The 20490-nt window shown below is 43.8% G+C and overlaps 1 protein-coding gene and 1 long non-coding RNA gene across 3 annotated transcripts in view; both read right to left on the bottom strand.

Moving 5' to 3' along the window:
• The window catches only part of LOC138949536 (uncharacterized), a 37571-nt gene extending 35117 nt beyond the window's left edge, over positions 1-2454 (bottom strand). Inside the window, exon 1 of the long non-coding RNA XR_011450325.1 lies at positions 1968-2454. This is a non-coding gene — a long non-coding RNA (uncharacterized lncRNA). The remainder of the gene's footprint in view (positions 1-1967) is intronic.
• LOC138949514 (uncharacterized) overlaps positions 1-20490 on the bottom strand; it is a 725664-nt gene that overhangs the window by 179832 nt on the left and 525342 nt on the right. The gene's annotated exons all lie outside the window — the stretch shown is intronic.

Genomic DNA, 20490 nt, shown 5'->3' with positions numbered 1-20490 from the left:
ACAATACGTTATAACAACATGAATCTCAACCCGTTATACCTTACTCTGTGCATCTATGCTAATCACCACCCAAACATGTTTTGTGACAGTATATTTGCTAGCACAATAGTTGAAAGGGAAGAGAGAGAGACTTAGACTCAAGACTCAAGGGTTTTAATGTTTTCGAAGCTTGGTGAAAGGTTGTGTTGTTTCCATTCTGACACCACTGTAACATTTTTTTTAAAGATTGGGATTAATCAAAAATGTATTTTGGAAACAAGTGTTAATTTGTTGGTTGAAAGATAAGGACATGATTCAGAGAGCAGTAGGTGGAGAAATGTTATTAAGTGATACGTGTTTATTGAACAGCAGTGATATAATGTATTGCGGCCAAACGCTGTTTGTTAGCGATTGGATTAAAGCAGGCGTTTGTCGAGTAAAGGATATATTTGTTAATAATGAGTTTTTGCCCTTTAAGGGCAGACACCACAGTGAAAAAAGTGATTTTTTTGTTCCATGGTCATTCCCATTTTCTTTCTGATTCTGCATTTTGAACCTCTTCTGGTTACTCTGATGTATTTATTTTAGATCAGAATGAATCATAAACGGTCAAAACGGCTAAATAAACAATGTATGTGTATGCAATTATGTATTAAAAAACACAAAATAGCTAACAAAATGCGCATGTTTCGGAGTTGACTGTGAGTTAAAAAACATCGTCAACCGTTGTCACGTTTGTATGACTGGGAGGAGTTGTCTTTTCTTTGCGAAGTTGGTTGATGACGCGGACAACGGGAATTTCCGTTTACGGATTTCGCGCCGTTTGTAACAGCAACTGAAAGACATTCCAATGAGCCGAAGAGAACCGATGAAGATTCCGGAAGATTCCGTATGAACAGTTTTCTGTACTGACCAATCGAATCGCGAATATTAAACTTCGTTTATGCTCGGTCTAGGTTCGGTTCAATTCGGCCTTCCCAGAATGCAGTATTCTTGATTTCCGCAAGAGCTTGACAAAGGCGATGTGTAGCACCTTCGGCTGCGATTTTTCGTGGATATCTTTCTTGAAACTTCAGTTGGTCACAAGTTTTGCCCCGAGTTCAGTGCTAGACATGAACATAAGAAGAATATCGGGTAGATTCAGGTCAGTTACAGAGGCTCGCGTGACAGAAGTTTAAACAGAAAGTGCGAATCGATAGCGTCGTTTGCTATTGCTACGAACGAATCGGAAGAACACGTGTGTGCATTTTCCTTCTTCGAGAAGGGAGATTGGCAGGAAACTATGCTTCTTCACTTGAGATGGGATGGAGCAAGAAATTGCCATCGGTGGTGTACGTGTGAAGCATGTTTCCATGAGTGTTTTGAACCAGGACTTATTTTAGAGTTGCGGAGCGGACTGCCGCGACGGTAGATACGGACTACACGGTGTTAGGAAACGCTACCGTTGCTGAGCTTTGGTTCAGTTTTGTGTGTTGCATGTAGTTGACTTATTTGTACTTTGTGGGAAAGTACCGATATTATATTTTGTAAACACAATATTTATGCTTGGACGAGAATGCAGGTGAACTTTCTAGTCCTGTCAAAACAAGTTGTTTACCACGCTGTTTTAGTCGTGAGTTCGTGGCGTTCGTTCGGATTAAGTGCGTCGGCGCTTTTGATGTACGTCATAGAGAATGTCGCTAGTTTAGTCCATGCACGGCTCGTATAATGTAGTTGTATCATGTTCGGTCTGGAATATTCTCGAGATTGAGTATTTACTATATATGCCAGCGCGATTTGTATGTAAAAAAGCTTCTATTTAAATTCTGCTATGATGTGCAGTTGTATGTATGTAATGCTAAATAAATCCTCGAACTCAATTTGACGAGTTGTTTTCTGCTGCTGCGAAGACGGGCGACGTAGAATAAAAAAACACAACTATATGACGTTTGAGAACTTATGGCAATCTCAAGTGTCGTGTAACAATTGGGGGCCAAGCCGGGATCTACGTTTGTTTGTTTGTTTGTTTGTTTGTTTATTTGTTGCTTAACGTCCAGCCGACTACGCAGAGCCATATCAGGACGAGGAAGGGGGGGATGAAGGGGGCCACTTGTCAAGCGATTCCTGTTTACAAATGCACTAACCCATTACTTGTGTCCCAGCAGGCTTTAGTAAAACTAAATTAATACCTACTGGAAGATTACCAGTTTCCAGTATGTTAAAATAGGCTTAACCTTTCTACTGCTGGACTTACATCAGAACACTAACAGATTAAACTATACATGAATCGCGAGACAAGCGGCAAGAGAAGAGATTTTTGGAAAAAATACAGGTGAATGAGCAAGAAGGCAGAAAAAAGAAAAGAATTCATGAAGAAAAAGAGAGCATGACAGGAAAGAGGAACCAAAAATCTACCTAACAGCAAACTAGAAAGCTCCTGCGGTTCCAAAAACAGGAGGGGCCTTTAATTTCATAACCGCAGTGTCCCACTGCGGGAGATCTACGTTTAACGCCAAGGGTTTTCCAGCAACAAAGACAGTCAAGACAGTCACAGGAGGTAGCCATCAATCGGGTGTATCCTGAGGGATCAGTATTGAGACTACGGAACCGTGGATTCGGTGTGACTGGTGAAGAGTTTGGTAATTGCCGCAGCTCGGTACGGTGAGCGACGCCGGAGTGTATCGGGATTACAGAGGTTAGCTGCCGTTTGGACGAGACGGACTTCGTCGCGGAGCTAGTGCATTAATACTACGAAATACGACTGGGGTACGTCGTGTACGTATCGTGAGCAGAGTGCGCCGTCACGTTAGACGAGGAGGGTGGCAGCCTGCGTCTACGAAGGTGAACAGCGACGAGAGAAGCATCGGAGGTGCAGTAGAGACTGTGTTCTTTTAGAAGACTACATTCGTCTACGTTCGTGGCTGTGAAAGAATACAGACGAACGCACCGGAAAAGACCAGAATGGCTGAGTTCTGGGCAAAAGGAGTTGAACTGGGACTAAAAGGCAAGCATCTGACGGAGTTCGTCGAGTCCCAGACACAACTGCTAGCGCAGCGTGAAGAAAGACAAGCGCAGCGTGAAGAAAGACAAGCGCAGCGTGAGCGTGAAGAAAGACAAGCGCAGCGTGAGCGTGAAGAAAGACAAGCGCAGCGTGAGCGTGAAGAAAGAGAAAGAGAAGCACAGCGTGAAGAAAGGCAATTGGAGCTGAAACGCTTAGAGCTCCAGATAGAAATGGAGACGAAGCGCTTAGAGCTTCAGACAGAAATGGTGCGTGTTCAAAATGAGCACGAGGCACCACGCCAAAGAGATAACCAGCAGCAAATGCTACACAGGGCACCGAAACTTCCAGCATTCGCTGACGGGAAGGACCAAATCGACTGCTACCTTGCAAGATTCGAGAGGTTCGCTGAGAGTGCTAGATGGCAGCGCGACGACTGGGCGATTCAACTCAGCGCACATTTGACTGGGGCAGCACCTGAGGTCTACACTAGACTCTCAAATGATGACGCCAGAGACTATAATGTACTGAAGGAAGCTCTGTTGCGTTGCTACAACTTCACTGAAAGGGGCTACCGTCAACGCTTCCGCGAATGCCAGCCATTGTCTGGAGAGACACCGAGCCAGTTTGTGGAGCGCCTGTCGTCATACCTGCAGAAGTGGGTGGAGTTATCAGGTGAAGAGCAGTCATACGAGAGTCTGCGGGACTTGATCGTGAAGGAGCAGTTCCTTAATGCCTGCCCGAAGGACCTGGCGACCCGCTTGGAAGAGCAAAAACTGCGGGGTTTGAAGGACATTACTGATGCTGCTGAGCGTTATCTCATTGCTCATGGAAGGACCCTGGGGACGTCAAAGTCATCGAAACCTTTCCAGAAGAGCGGGAACCAGGGAAACCAACCTGCCAAGGGACAAACTGAGTCCGCACCATCATCCAATGAAGGGCAGAACATAACGTGTTTCCATTGCAATGCCATGGGCCACCGAGTCGCCAACTGTCCCCAAAAGAAAAATAACGGACATGTCAATGACAAAGCGCAAGAACATCGACGGAGATATTACGACAACAAGAGGCAAACGAGTGGCTCGAACCAACAAGTATGTGCGAGCAGCGTCATACTTCCAAGGGCTGCCGAGCAAGTGGCTACACCATCGGACGTGGAAGAATGTATATCTGATGGCCAGCTTCTACTCGCCAATGGCCAGTGTCGAACATGCCCGTGTCGAAGGGATTTGTTGAGAAGCAGGAAGTGACTGTTCTCAGAGATTCGGGCTGCAATGGGGTCATCGTCAAAGAGGATTTGGTGCCGACAGAGAAGTTCACTGGTGACTTCAAGTGGACGCTCATGGCTGACAGCAAATGCGTGAAGGCACCAGTGGTAAAAATCCAGATCGATACTCCATACTTCACCAGAGAAGTTGAGGCCGTCTGCCTGAAGAAGCCCTTGTACGATCTACTAATTGGGAATATTGGGGGTGCGAGACGTCCTGATGACCCTAATTTCGAATGGAGAATGGGCTCAGCTCAGCCTGCTGCTGAGGAGGAAGACCCACTGCCATTCGCGAATGAAGATATCAGCGAACTGTTACGAGATGACAGAGCAACTGTGCATCGCCGCGACCAGCCGCAGGTTGTAAGCGCTGTGACGACCAGAGCCCAGGCGAAGAAGGACAAAACAACTACGCCACTCAGGGTCACCAACAGTTCTGCAACTGCTGTCGTGGACAGGGATCGGCTGATTCAGCTACAGGAAGCTGATTCGACTTTAACAAAGTACAGGAGTCGTCCTGTCAAGGAGATGACTAAGGGCGAAGGCACTGTGCAATTTGAAGTGAAGGCCAAGATTCTGTACAGAGTGTTCCAGCACGCGAGAGTCAACGGTGGGAAGCCATTACGTCAAGTTCTGGTGCCTCAACCACTTAGGCGCCAGGTGATGGAGGTGGCCCACGACTCTATTATGGGAGGTCACCTGGGTGTCAAGAAGACATCGGACAGAATCCAGGCTGCGTTTTACTGGCCAGGACTGCATGCAGATGTGACTCGATTCTGCCGATCGTGCGATATTTGCCAGAAAACCATACCTCGAGGAAGGGTCCCGAAAGTGCCGTTGCAGAAGATGCCTTTGATTGACCGACCTTTCAAGAGGGTGGCCATTGACCTCATCGGCGAGATCAAACCGCCAAGTGAAGCGGGTCATCGTTGGGTACTGACCCTGGTAGACTATGCAACCAGGTACCCAGAAGCCGTGCCTCTGCAGAAAATGGACACCGAGACTGTTGCCGAGGCACTTGTGGACATTTTCAGCAGAATTGGAGTTCCTGAAGAGATCCTCACAGACCTGGGGACACAGTTTGTCTCTGAATGCATGGAAGAGGTCAACAGGCTGCTGAGCATTCGTCACTTGACTACGACACCCTATCACCCGATGTGTAATGGGCTGGTCGAAAAATTCAATGCGACGCTGAAGTCCACGCTGAAGAAACTATGCAGTGAGCAGCCAAGGCAGTGGCATCGCTACATCAATGCCTTGCTGTTTGCATACAGGGAGGTGCCACAAGAGTCCACTGGATTCTCCCCGTTCGAGCTGATGTACGGGCGGACCGTGAGAGGCCCGATGCAAATACTAAAGGAATTGTGGACGAAAGATGTGGACACACCTGAAGTGAAGAACAGTTACCAGTACGTGTTTGAGTTGCGAGAGAAACTGGAGGAGACTCTCGAGATTGCTAGAGAAAACTTGAGAAAGTCTCAGGATAGTGGAAAGCACTACTACGACCGCAAAGCCGTAAACAGGAAGTTTACACCAGGTAACAAAGTGCTGATACTGCTTCCCACTGATCACAACAAACTACTGATGCAGTGGAAAGGCCCATACGAGGTTGAGGCCGTGGTAGGGATCAACGACTACAAGGTGAATGTCGGCAAGAAGTCCAAGATCTACCACGCTAACCTCCTGAAACTGTATGTGGAGAGACCTCCGGAAGCAGTACAGGTCGCAGCAAGTGTGGAAGAACCAGCCAAACTAGACGAGTTCGACGGCGAGGAACTACTGGAGTTGGGAGACCTCCACAAGAAAGAGGGAGTGGATGACGTCAAGCTAGGACCTGACCTGACAGAAGATCAGCAAAAGGAGCTGCATGATTTTATGGGCGACTTCACCCATAGGTTCTCTGATGTTCCAGGCTCTACGTCCTTGGTCGAACATGAAGTCCACCTCACATCTGACGTTCCTGTTAGGTCAAAACCATACCCTATCCCGTTTCAGGCTCGGGAATCCTTGAAGAAGGACATCGACAACATGTTGAAGATGGGGGTCATCCGTGAGTCATCATCCCCTTACTCATCTCCCGTTGTTGTGGTCAAGAAGAAAGACGGCACAAACAGGGTATACATTGACTTCAGGAAAGTCAATAAGATCACCGTGTTTGACCCTGAACCAATGCCGACGGCAACTGATCTATTCCGACAGTTAACCGGCAGTAAGATCTTCTCAAAGATCGATCTCAGCAAGGGATATTGGCAAATTCCTGTGCGCGAAGAGGACATACCAAAGACCGCCTTTGCAACTCCAGACGGAACGTATGAGTGCCTGCGGATGCCTTTTGGCATGGTGAACAGTGGTGCTACCCTTACGAGGGGAATGCGAAAAATGCTCAAAGGAATGAAGAATGTTGTGTACTACTGGGATGATCTGCTAGTCCACACGGAGACCTTTGTGGAGCATCTGGAGACTTTGAGGGAACTGTTTTCCCGCCTGACAAAAGCTAATCTGACCGTGAGACCCAGCAAGTGCATTTTGGGGACCGACAACGTTGACTTCATAGGTCATTCACTGAAGGAAGGTCAAAAGGGGCTTTTGTTGGAAAACGTCACCAAGATCCTCAATGCGCCACGTCCTGAAACCAAGAAGCAGGTGCGATCCTTCCTTGGATTGGCTGGGTACTACAGAGAGTTCATTCCAAACTTCGCCGCCATAACGGCGCCTTTGTCGGACATGACCCGAAAAGGATGCCCCAACCGAATACTCTGGGGACCAGCTCAGGAGAAGGCATACCAGACCGTGCGCGACCTGATGTCACGAGACCCGGTGCTACGCCTTCCTGATACTGCCAAAGAGTTCATCTTGCGTACAGACGCATCGGACGAAGGGATCGGCGCCATGCTTATGCAAGAGCATGGAGGTAAACCGTTTCCGGTCAGCTATGCCAGCAAGAAGCTGTCAGGAGCCGAGAAGAACTACTCGACCATGGAGAAAGAGTGTTTAGCCATCGTGTGGGGAATCAAGAAATTTGAACTCTACCTCCAAGGGGTGAAATTCGTGCTTCAGACTGATCACAAACCCCTCACCTACCTGAACTCTGCGAAGTTTGTGAATAATCGTATCACGAGGTTGGTGATGTACTTGCAGAACTTTGATATGCGAGTGGAATCGATCAAGGGTTCAGACAATGTTGGAGCAGATTTTCTCAGCCGAGTATGTGAGTAAAACTGTGTTCATTCTCCAACAGACTAATGTACATACCTGGATTTCAATCTGTTATGTATACATAATATGTGTACAGGTAGCGTTTCAATGATTGAAAGAAATTAGGTAAATTTCTTCTGGTGTTGGGGGTAATGTTAGGAAACGCTACCGTTGCTGAGCTTTGGTTCAGTTTTGTGTGTTGCATGTAGTTGACTTATTTGTACTTTGTGGGAAAGTACCGATATTATATTTTGTAAACACAATATTTATGCTTGGACGAGAATGCAGGTGAACTTTCTAGTCCTGTCAAAACAAGTTGTTTACCACGCTGTTTTAGTCGTGAGTTCGTGGCGTTCGTTCGGATTAAGTGCGTCGGCGCTTTTGATGTACGTCATAGAGAATGTCGCTAGTTTAGTCCATGCACGGCTCGTATAATGTAGTTGTATCATGTTCGGTCTGGAATATTCTCGAGATTGAGTATTTACTATATATGCCAGCGCGATTTGTATGTAAAAAAGCTTCTATTTGAGTTCTGCTATGATGTGCAGTTGTATGTATGTAATGCTAAATAAATCCTCGAACTCAATTTGACGAGTTGTTTTCTGCTGCTGCGAAGACGGGCGACGTAGAATAAAAGAACACAACTATACGACGTTTGAGAACTTGTGGCAATCTCAAGTGTCGTGTAACACACGGAGTTCGCCATCTCTGACAACGAGAAGGCAGGCCTTATGGTAATATTTTCTCCGGAAAAAAAGCAAAGCAAAAAAACCGCTTACAAGAAGAACAATCAATACGAAAATGACTTTGTTCAGCCATGGTGCAACACCATGCATCTCCGGGGAAGTCTGGTGCAGTTGAATACTAGCCCAAGGAGAGCAGGGAAGATGCCAAGCAGCAAATGAGTTCGGTATGTATTTGTTTTCTTCTTTTAAAAAAATATTAGTTAATACAATTTGTTGATTATGTGTGCGGCTCGGGCTCTGTGTTTGTGTGTGTGTGTGATTGTTGTGCTGAAGTACAGAATCAAAGAAACAACATCCTGATGCAAAGAAACTGAATAGGATGCACAGTCTGTTATGGGTTGCTACTGTGAAGCTTGGTGGTCACCAGGGCCCGTATGCTTATGGGGGAAGTTCGCGACAACTCCCGAAGTTTTGAGTGACATCGGAAGTACTTGCCTCACTTTCGTATGCATGGGCCGGAAAAAGGGTTTACCTCGAAGCAAAGCGAGGAAGTAACTCAGGGTATTTTGCGACTACTTCTAAAGTTTTGAGTGACATCGGAAGTACATCCTCACTTTCGCATGCATGGGACGAAAAAAGAGTTTACTTTGGAAGCTAACGAGGAAGTAAATGAGGGTAAATGTACTACAGCCAGACCCAGTAGTAAACACGCTACTTCCACAGTTTCTCAGTGCGAAAAGGCAGGGCTTTTCTTCAGTTTTTCATGTCAAACCGAGCTGACGCTCCCAAAGAGAGAAAATAGAGGGAAAAGTCGTATCTTCTGCATGCATTTCGTGCAAATTTCCCTGAATACAAACCTGAGTTGCCAGCTTTGACTTTTGTTTGTTCTGGGTCATTGGCCACCACTCTTTCATTCCCGCTTATACGAGGGGGTTAGGCCTACTGTGTTTCTATGAAAATGGGCGTCGTTGTGTGCATGTGTGAGTGTGTGTGTGTGTGTGTGTGTGTGTGTGTGTTTGTGTGCGTGCGTGCGTGTGTTTGTGTGAGTGTGTGTGAGTGTGTGTGTGTGAGTGTGTTCGAGTGTTGAAGTGTAAGTTTCTGCTATTTTTTTTTGTCATTGCTTTATCTGTGTGTGTGTGTGTGTGTGTGTGTGTGTGTGTGTGTGAGTGTGTGTGTGTGTGTGTGTGTATTTGTGCGAGTGCCTGTCTGCCTGTGTGTGCGTGCGTGCGGGTATAATTGTGCGTCTGTTCCTTCATACGTTTGTTTGCGTGTTCGCGCGTGCCGTGTGTGTGTGTGTGTGTGTGTGTGTGTGTGTTTGTGTGTGTGTGTTTTTGTGTGTGTGTTTGTGTGTGTGAGTGTGTGTGTGTGTGTGTGTGTTTTCGATGTTATGTGTGTTCGACGGTGTGTGTGTGTTCGACGGTGTGTGTGTGTTCGACGGTGTGTGTGCCTGTGTGTGTGTGTGTGTGTGTTCGACGTTATGTGTGTGTTCGACGGTGTGTGTGTGTGTGTGTGTGTGTGTGTGTGTGTGTGTGTGTGTGTGTGTGTGTGTGTGTACCCACTCCCCACACTATGATGAGCTGACTATATTTGCGCCTTGATATTTTATTCATGTTCTTACGTTTTATGCTGTTTATTGTGATTCACCACACCCGAGTTTATCGTAATTGAGATAATAAAGTGTTCTATGTCTATGTATTATGCACACACGCACGTAGGCTACAAAAATCCAATCTTGACTTTGAACTTTATATAAACATACATCCTCTTCACAATTAACGAGGACAAACGTAATTTACAAACACCTATGTACAACAATTTTTCTGTTTTAAAAATTCGGACACACATTTTCTCAAATAATATGAAATTCGCTGAACTTATCTTCTTTTCACTACACCTTATATCTTGATTCCCAAAAAATGGAGTTCTGCCTTTTTAAATTTACCATGTAACACAAACATTCGCTCTGACCAAACTATTTTTGTCCAGCAGTTTTACCGATGGCAGGTTTCACGGTATTGAGACATTCTATTGACTGCACAATGTGCTCTGATTTCTAACTTGCTGAACCAATTTTCTCAGTGTTTTTTTTTATATGCAATGCACAAATGTGTCATTTTGAATACAATTCTGAAAAAAAAAATCGTTTGAGTTGTTTTGTTGGCATTTTATGCACATGTGTTTGGTAGCGATCGTGTGAATCCTGACAGACACCATTTCCTTCTGCATGACAGAAGCCAACCATTGATGTGAAAATTGAAACGAAAAGGCACTCAATTCACACTGAATGGTCATATTTGATAGCAGAGCTGCAATATCTAACCATACAAACAAAAACAAAAGCACAAATATGAATTTTGAATTACATATTTTGCACACAAAAAATCGAATCGAGAACTGGAAGCTGTCTGTCCGAAAAACTAAGTCTTCACAGATAAACCAAGTAAGCTTATTTTACCACAAGAAATGATAACATGATTTTATTTTGACATTGAAAACACACCTTTATAGTCTGTACTTCATAGGAAAGCATTTACAATGACCGAAATTTCGCGAAATTCCGCGCCGTGTCCATTTCTTGGAATGTCCGACCGTCGTCTGTCAGGGGTTTCCAACGATCGCTACTTTCACTTTTGTTGTCATTTCCGGGCAATCCTATGCCGTATGTGACATATTACACACTTTTCACAGTTGAGGCCGAAGGCGGGATTTGTGATTATTTTTTTCAGGTGAGATTTTAATGTTTTTGTTGCCTTTTTGTCGAGTAATATGCCGTCTGTCAGCCAACGATCGCTACCACACGATCGCTACCTCTTCATGCTCGATCAAATTTTTAGCTTTTTCAATGATTATAGAAGTTTGATTAACGTTTCCTTTGCAGTTCTGGATCGGTAGGGTAAAGGTATCTAATTCCGACATAAGATCTTGGGGGTACCTAAATCAGACCGGTTTTCCAAGTCACATCAATGACGAGGTGCGCACGTCATCACAACAGAAGGAATGCCATTCATACACGGGTCATTTATGAACCGGTTGATGACGCGACTTTACGGACCAATCGTTTTGTCGCGAGAGTTATTTGCGTCATCGGCACCGCGGCGCGAAAATTTGCCTTGCAAGTGTCTTCTAAAGTTTTAACGTTGAGGGGGGAATCGAGACGAGGGTGTGGTGTATGTGTGTGTGTGTGCGTGTGTGTGTAGAGCGATTCAGACCAAACTACTGGATCGATCTTTATGAAATTTTACATGAGTGTTTCTGGGAATGATATCCCCGCATGTTTTTTTTCTGTTTTTTTGATACATACCTTTGATGACGTCATATCCGGCTTTTTGTAAAAGTTGAGGCGGCACTGTCACACCCTCATTTTTCAATCAAATTGATTGAAATTTTGGCCAAGCAATCATCGACGAAGGCCGGACTTCGGTATTGCATTTCAGCTTGTTGGCTTAAAAATTAATTTATGACTTTGGTCATTAAAAATCTGAAAATTGTAAAAAAAAAATAATAATTTATAAAACGATCCAAATTTATGTTCATCTTATTCTTCATCATTTTCTGATTCCAAAAACATATAAATATGTTATATTTGGATTAAAAACAAGCTTTAAAAATTAAAAATATAAACATTATGATCAAAATTAAAGGCACAGTAAGCCTCCCGTAAACCATCACAGATACGGTCAGGCTTTTACACACAGTACAAACACCCTTTCATTTAAACACTCACCGATTGAGAACATCCTAGGTGCCCTCCGTAAAGAGCGAACAATTTTCAAAGAATTTATTTTTGCGTGGTTTATCTTACCCCTGAGCCATTGTGAACTCGTGTCATCCAGTTTCCCTTTTTCACAATGTAGTCGTCAGTCAGTCATTTGAATGTGACTCGATGTGAGCTTATCTACAATAGCACGTTTTTATGCACGAAACAAACGGCTGTGGTTCACAAGAACTCTAGCGATGGCTTTTGACTGTTGAGAGGAACGGCGATATGCACTGAAAACCGTCGTCTGCGACGACCCTTGCGTGACCCTGCTTCCGGGCTTTTCTGATCTTGTCTTGATGAAAAACAAATTCTTTTATGATTAAAGAATGTTGTAACAAGCTGTCAATTTATTATTTAGATTTTAAAAGTTAGGTCTAGCGCAAAAACGCACTACGGTCCAAAAACATTCTGATAATCATCGATCCACGGCTATCGACAGTTTACATCGATAGAAGGGAAGTAACTCATTTTTGACCTGAGTTCAGAATGGGTCCAAAAGGTGTTCGAGACAATCTGCAAAATTAATTCTTTAAAAATTGCTCGCTCTTTACGTAGTTAGGGTACCCACAGATGTTCCCGTTTGGTGAGCGTTCAAATGGAAGGGTGTTTGTACTGTGTGTAAAAGCCTGACAGTATCTGTGATGGTTTACGGGAGGCTTACTGTCCGGGCGTGATTTCCGGTATCATATTCATAACAGCCGTCCCGGCCAGCACCAAAACGAGGCGCAATTGTTGTTTAGGAGAAGTCCACGAAAATAAATTCTTTGAAAATTTCTCACGCTCGACAGAAAGCAGCCAGGATGTTTCCGTTCGGTGAGCGTTCAAATGGAAGTATGCTTGTACTGTATGTAGACGCTCGGGGAGCTCTGTGATGGTTTACGGGAGGCTTACAGTGCCTTTACATTTTCGAAATCAATTTAAAAACACTTTCATCTTATTCCTTGTCGGTTCCTGATTCCAAAAACATATAGATATGATATGTTTGGATTAAAAACACGCTCAGAAAGTTAAAACGAAGAGAGGTACAGAAAAGCGTGCTATCCTTCTCAGCGCAACTACTACCCCGCTCTTCTTGTCAATTCCACTGCCGTTGCCACGAGCGGTGGACTGACGATGCTTCGAGTATACGGTCTTGCTGAAAAATTGCATTGCGTTCAGTTTCATTCTGTGAGTTCGACAGCTTGACTAAAGTTTGTATTTTCGCCTTACGCGACTTGTTCTTCTTTGTTTCTGTTTTTCGGCGGCATAATTGGATGACCAAGCAGGCACGGCTACCTACTAAAGTCGTGTTGAGGCAGCCTTTGTTTAGGGATCCTTCTATCTCCGCCCTCCCTATGTGAGGAGAGTAGTTAGGGTACCCACAGTCTTTGGTGGTAAGCCTTCAGTTTGTGTGCGTCACTTATGTGCGTGATTTTTGTTGTGTGTTTTTTCCACTTAAAATAAAAGTAGATTTGTTTAACATTCTGTATTCATATATATATGTATGCAATTGATTATTATTATTTTATATCAAAATGAGTGAGTGTCTTTTTATGAACAAAAAAGTGTTCCTTGTTAATGAAAGAAGGTATCTTGGCTCTTCTTGCCGTTTTCTAAATTAGGGGGTATCGATAGTATAAGTTTATTTCTGCCATTAAAAAAATGATAAAGAAGTACTTATCTGTTTTTATCTTGTACACACATAAATACACTTTCAAAACATGTGACTTTTGTTAGTGTATGGAGACCTTGAAATGTGGAAAAAAAACATTTCGCCGGCCGGTTTAGGTGAAAATGGCGTTCTGATCAAGGACAGCATCATGCAAACATACAGACAGCCTCAGGCAAGGAACTTTGTTGTGAAAATCTGTTATATGTTTAAACTTTATGTAAATCATTTAGTATTAGTGGTTTTCTGTCTTCTTTCTGGAGTTAGGCTTGCATCAAGTTTGTTTGATAGATTTTCACGTTTTGGGGGCAACTTTCGTTTCGCTTGATTTTCTATGGAAAATAAGACTCTGCGTATAATTTTTTTCTTTGTTTTGTGTGGTACCGATCCTAATTAATTACAGTAACATCCATGTTCACAGTATTTCACAGTTTTATGTTTGACTGGAAGTGTGAGAAAATGGGAAATGGCTGAAATCAATACCGTGAAACCTGCCCGATACACAATCATTAAAAAAAACACTACAAAAAGAGTTTTAAGTTAACCGACTTCGCTACCACATAAACAACCTTTTTTTATTGTCCCCAACATTCTGGTCAACGAAATCATTATTATAGACAGTCATTCTATTTAAGGACAATCATCACAGCTTTCGTTCAACCAGTTAAAAATAACAATTATAGTAAAAGATACAGCGCGATCAACGTTTGCCCATTTACGAACTCGCGATGAGATTTGTTTCTTCTGGTCACCAAGCCTACCGTTTACAAACGCATGCGCACTAATTGGGATTCCCCCAATTTTCTCGACCTTGACCTCAGAACTCTCGAAGCCACTACTTCGGCGTTCAATTTAGCTCGTGCATACCGAGTAGCTGGCAACTTTGCTTTCGAAGTTCCCACTTCCAATGTCAAGGGCCTCTCGCTTGACATAATTATACGACGATATCGCATCTCAAGGGTCCTTACCCATCCAAAAGAAACCTCCAGCGCATACTACAATTGCAGGACATTCCGTTTTTAAAGGCAGCTCATTGGGAAATGATCTCAGACACAATATCGAAGACGTGAAATGCGTCAATCGAGCAACTGTCGTAACTTGGCTACAATGAGACGGTCTCCTACCTTGCACCATAGACACGGACTGTGACATTCTTGTTTAATTTAGGTGAAATGCTTAAAACAGAGTGACTCAAAAGCGACAGTTCGATCAGTTACTGACCGAAAAAAACGTGCTCGAGTCATTCGGCGAAGGTGGCGAGCTTTCAAACCAGCACGACTGAATAACTCAGAATGCCTTTTTTCATCATGCCTCTATTCTACACGAGTAACATAGTGCAGTGGTAACGGTTCCGGACTCTCGTTCATTCGCTCCGGGTTCAAGTTCCGCCGGGAGCTATATATTTTTTTTATTAATCTTTTCCTTTTTAAGCCTCCGCAATTGCATTCCGGCTGCAAAAACCGGGTTTTGCCTCTGTGTTAATTTTATTCATTTGCAAAAGAAACCTTCCTATGCTTTGAAAAAATCATATCATGTCTTGACTTTCAACTGTACGCGCGTGTGTATCACTACGGTGAGTATGTGTGTGTGTGTGTGTGTGTGTGTGTGTGTGTGTGTGTGTGTGTGTGTGTGTGTGTATGTGTGTGCCGGTGTGGGTGTGTGTGGGTGTGTGTGTGTGTGACGTGTCACTTGTGTCATCATAGTTTCAGTGTGTGTATGAGTGTAGATTGAGAGAGAATGAGAGAAAGTGAGAGAGAGTGAGTGTGTGGTTATTTGTTTGTGACTGTGTGCGTGCGTGTATGGGTGCGTGTGTGTGTGTATATGTGTGCGCGCGAGCGCGCGCGTGTCAGTGTGTGTGTGTGCAGTGTGTGTGTGTGTGTTTATGTGTGCCGTCAGTGTCACTTGTGTCATAGTGTCAGTATGTGCATGAGTGTACGTTTGTCTGTGCGTGCGTGTGTCGTAAGAGAGAGAGAGAGAGAGAGAGAGAGAGAGAGAGAGAGAGAGAGAGAGAGAGAGAGAGAGAGAGAGAGAGAGAGAGAGAGCGACACTTCTTTGGCAATTTTGGACCAGACAGCGTCTTTATGTTTAACAGTTAGACTGTTCTGAAATTTGGACAGAATAACCGTTCTTTCGTAAAACACTTCTGTCAAGAGTACAGCAATTTCACCATCTGAAAAAGGTGCAGAACGCCCCTCCGTGTCTACTTTCTTTTTGAGCGGCACACGTGCCTTGCCATTTTAGTTGACTGCTATGTTGATAGAAACGTGCGCATGCGTTTTAGTAGGGATTCCCCCAATTTCCCCGACCGTGACCTTAATACTCTCGCTGTCACTACTTTGGCGTTCAAGTCAGTTCATGCATTGTGAACAGTTAGAAAGTTGACTTCGGGAGTTCCCACTTCGAAAAGAGGCCTCTACTTTCAGTGTTTCTTACTTCTAGTTCATGCATACGGGCCCAGGTTTGTCAGTGTTGGGGCAAAACATCTGTTCTTTGCTCATTTATTTTTTCAAGTATATATAGCTTCCTCCTGCGATCACAGTTTTATTATAGCATAAACAAACATGCATTCGCATGTCCCAGTGAATGAACATTGCTTCTGGTCATACTTACCATGCAGACCATCTCAAAGTTAGGATAGTAAATAGTACTGGTCAAAAGATGAGATATAGGCCTCGCGGCCTTAGACATCTGCAAATTTATCTTATCCATCTTATCTTACCATAATTTATTGAGGTTTCTGCATGCGATGGATGTGCAATTGCTGTAAACCAGACCATTCACTAGCTCTCAACCGCCTCAGCACCATTCACATGATTATTCAACAGCTATTCATCACTGCTTGACTGTCAGCACATACATACGCATGCGCACAAATAGCATCTTATTACAAAACAATACCTTTTTCAAATGTGTGTGAGGGGGGGGGGGTATATATGTGAACAGCAGTATTTCGGTTTTTCTCAGACATATTCATTTAGAATTTATGTTTGTCTCTACAGATGCAGAGGTGGAAGCTGGAGAGGAGCTTCCGAAGTGCCCATGGCATTGCAAGGCAATTCACAGAAATCAACCCAAATAGTGTTGTATTAAAAATAAAGGACACTGTTAAACGACTCACTGACTATTCAATTCAAGTCCAAAAGAGGTCCAAGACAAGCGGCTCGACTGGTAACAAGTTGGGAATTATGAATGGGCATACTTTATGCAGCGTGCGCATTACTGATGAGAGTTGATCATTGCGACCTCGGAACAGGTTATTTGGTGCTTGCGAAACACTGGGTTTTTTTCTTTTAATTTTTGTTGAATTTAGTTTCTGTTTTTCTTATGAAATCAAGCAAGAATTGATTACAGAGTCAGCGTTGTTTTGTTACATGTATGTGTGAATGTTTGTGTACAAAAATTCAATTTTCTTCACGTTTTGTGCATTTTCTCAAAACTACATTATTTTATGTCACTTCAAAAGCCTGAGCCATGTTTTCTAATAATCTTCCGTTGTTGAAACTTTGCATACATCTTAAAGGCATATGTACTCGATGACTATACACGCTAATTGCTTTACCAACAGCTGGAGACATGCTAAATTAAGTTCCCTGCAAAATATTGTGGTCCAGGACCCCTTCAATGTTGAGATATGTTAATTTTCATTTTGATCTGGATCGTCCTATTTATAGATTTGGCAACACATGTAACGTTGATGCAAGGGAGCTAACACCGCGGCTTTGTTGACATCCTAACTTTTTCAGAGGCTAGAACAAGCTGTAATGCATGTATTTTGGTCCGCGCATGGTGACATATCGTCATTATATGGTCTTATGGTGCGTTTGACATCGATTATGGGCAAACTACACTTTGTAAACACGGGAGCGCGTACATATGCCTTTAAGTAAGTTATTTTCTCCAAAATGTTCAGAGCGTATTGTGGAATTTGTGTGTGTGTGAGAAGTTATATAATTTTTTGTGATGTTTTTTCATAAAATTCAACATCACTCATTTTTATCACTAATATCTTTTAAAAGAATGGACAGATCAAAAATATTCTCTGAACAAATTCTTGGCATTGTATTAAAGTACACGTAACAAGCTTCAAAACAAAATTCCATGCAGTTTTATAAACGCCTTACTATTTTGAAAATGTGCTGTTTGGCGGCCATCTTGGATTGCTACCATGGCAACCGACTGTACAAACAAATTGTTTTAAATATTTTCTCAGGAGATAGACTGAATACTTTAATTCTAAAAAAAACTTAGACTCGAGAGTTATTAAACACAAACAATCACTTTGAACACTGGTGTCGCCAACACGATTGTTTGAATATAGGGTCATTTGTACAGCAATTAAAGCAGCAGAACTACGCTCTGCAAATGAAAATGTATGTGGATTTAACGGCTTAAAGAATCTGAGTAAGCCCTGTCAATTTCGCAAATTAATTATAAAGGAACAATATGTGGAGTCGGTTATAGTTACATTTTGGGAAATTAAATTTGATTTCAGGCCGGGAAAAGAGCAGTGGTTAATGGTAAACAAAGTAACCACTGAAACAAGATTGCGAATGTTACAATGAAAAACATTGCACAATATTTACCGCACACATATTTGGCTCACGTAAGTGTAGCCTATGCGATCGTAACTTTGTCTGTCTGTGCGTGCGTGTGTGTGTGTGTGTTTGTGCGTGTGTATGTCTGTGGTAGAAACTCTAACATTTGAAGACGTCACATTACATTGACGTCACATTATGACGTAAGAGGGTTAGACGTCACGCGAAGGAAGTACTGAAAGTCTCGGTCATTATTATTTTGAGCGGGCCGAGACTCTGTTGGCAGTCGTGTCCCTGTAAGTAGGCTACATGCAGACAGACAGATCTAGATCTAGTGTCTCGCTTTCTTGCACAGTTTCACCTATGCTCTTTCTGCGTGTGTGTGTGTGTGTGTGTGTGTGTGTGTGTGTGTGTGTGTGTGTGTGTGTGTGTGACGGAGTGATTGAGTTTGTGTTACTGTTTGTCGATTTCTTACGTGAGCCTTGATGGCTTCGCCTCTTGTTTATCCCAGCGAAGCTGGAGGTATCCCGTGAACGCTATACTGTAATCGACTTGAGAAATGTGCATACCGAATAATACATGATAAAGAAGGATTCTTTGTGCTCGGCTACGTGCTACAGTTGGAGATGGAAGTTCACCAAAAATTGGGACCATACTAACAAAAATACGGTGGGTGCAATAGTCGCCCCCATTTTTTCAGCAAACGCAACCCAAGGCCGTTTTGGACGGGTAGAAATTCCGTAGTTTCCAAGTCTATGGATAAAGCTCGCGTAAGAAGAATACGTCACGGTCGAAAGTCTTTGACGTCAATTAATGCATCATGACGTCATGCCTCCCTGAAGTCTTTCTCTCTCGCGCAGTGTGTGTGTTTGTGTTCATTTTGTGCACATGTGTTGGTGTTACTGTGTGTGTGTGTGTGTGTGTGTGTGTGTGTGTGTGTGTATTTGTGTGTGTGTGTGTGTGCGTGTGTGTGCGCGCGCACGCGTGCATGAGTCTGTACTCGTATGTGTGTGGTGTGTGTGTGTGTATTTGTGTGTGTGTGGGTGTGTGTGTGTGTGTGTGTGCGCGCACGCGTGCATGAGTCTGTATTCGTAAGTGTGTAAGTGTGTGTGTGGGCATAAGTGTGTGTGTGTGCGTGTATGTGTGTTTGTTTGTAAAGGTGTGTATGTCCGTCTGTCCATATGTGCGTATGGGTGTGTGTTTTGTGTGTATGAAGTTTTTTTGTGAGAGAGTGAGTGAGTGCGTGTTAGTGAGTGTGTGTATGTGTGTGTGTGTGACTTGGGGTGTGTGTGTGTGTGTGTGTGTGTGTGTGTTTGAGAGAGAGAGAGAATGAGAGAGTGTGTGTGTGTGTGAATGTGTGTGTACATGAGTTTGTGTGTATGTTTGTGTGTGTATGAGTGTGTATATGTGTTTGTTTGTAAAGGTGTGTGTGTCCGACTGTCTATGTGCGTATTTGTTTGTTTGTTTGCTTAATGCCCAGCCGACCACGAAGGGCCATTTCAGGGCGGTGCTGCTTTGACATAATTTTATAACGTGCGCCACACACAAGACAGAAGTCGCAGCACAGGCTTCATGTCTCACCCAGTCACATTATTCCTACACCGGACCAACCAGTCCTAGCACTAACCCCATAATGCCAGACGCCAGGCGGAACAGCCACTAGATTGCCAATTTTAAAGTCTTAGGTATGACCCGGCCGGGGTTCGAACCTACGACCTCCCGATCACGGGGCGGACGCCTTACCACTAGGCCAACCGTGCCGGTCTATGTGCGTATAAGTGTGTGTTTTGTGTGTATGAGATTTGTGTGAGTCAATGTGTGTGTGGTTGTGTGTGTGTGTGTGTGTGTGTGTGTGTGTGTGTGTGTGTGTGTGTGCGTGCGTATGTACAGTGTGTGTGTGTGGGTGTGTGTCTGTATAAGAGAGAAAGAGAGAGAGAGAGTGGGTGGGTGTGTGTATGTGCGTGTTTTAAAGAGAGATTTAAAGTCTTAGGTATGACCCGGCCTGGGTTCTAACCCACGACCTCCCGATCACGGGGCGGACGCCTTACCACTAGGCCAACCGTGTATGTGCGTATGAGTGTGTGTTTTGTGTGTATGAGATTTGTATGAGTCAATGTGTGTGTGTGTGTGTGTGTGTGTGTGTGTGTGTGTGTGTGTGTCTTTGGGTGTGTGCGTGCGTACATGCGTGCGTATGTACATGTGTGTGTGTGTGTCTGTGGGTGTGTGCGTGCGTACATGCGTGCGTATGTACATGTGTGTGTTTGTGTGTGTGTGTATGGGTGTGTGTCTGTTTGTATAAGAGAGAAAGAGAGAGAGAAAGAGAGAGAGAGAGAGTGGGTGTATGTGTGTGTGTATATGTGTGTTTGTTTGTAAAGGTGTGTATGTCCGTCTGTCTATATGTGCGTATGGGGGTGTGTTTTGTGTGTATGAAGTGTGTGTGAGA

The sequence above is a fragment of the Littorina saxatilis genome, linkage group LG15, assembly GCF_037325665.1.
Source record: "Littorina saxatilis isolate snail1 linkage group LG15, US_GU_Lsax_2.0, whole genome shotgun sequence".
NCBI classification, from domain to species: Eukaryota; Metazoa; Mollusca; class Gastropoda; order Littorinimorpha; family Littorinidae; genus Littorina; species Littorina saxatilis.
This window is presented reverse-complemented; position numbering and strand designations above follow the sequence as displayed.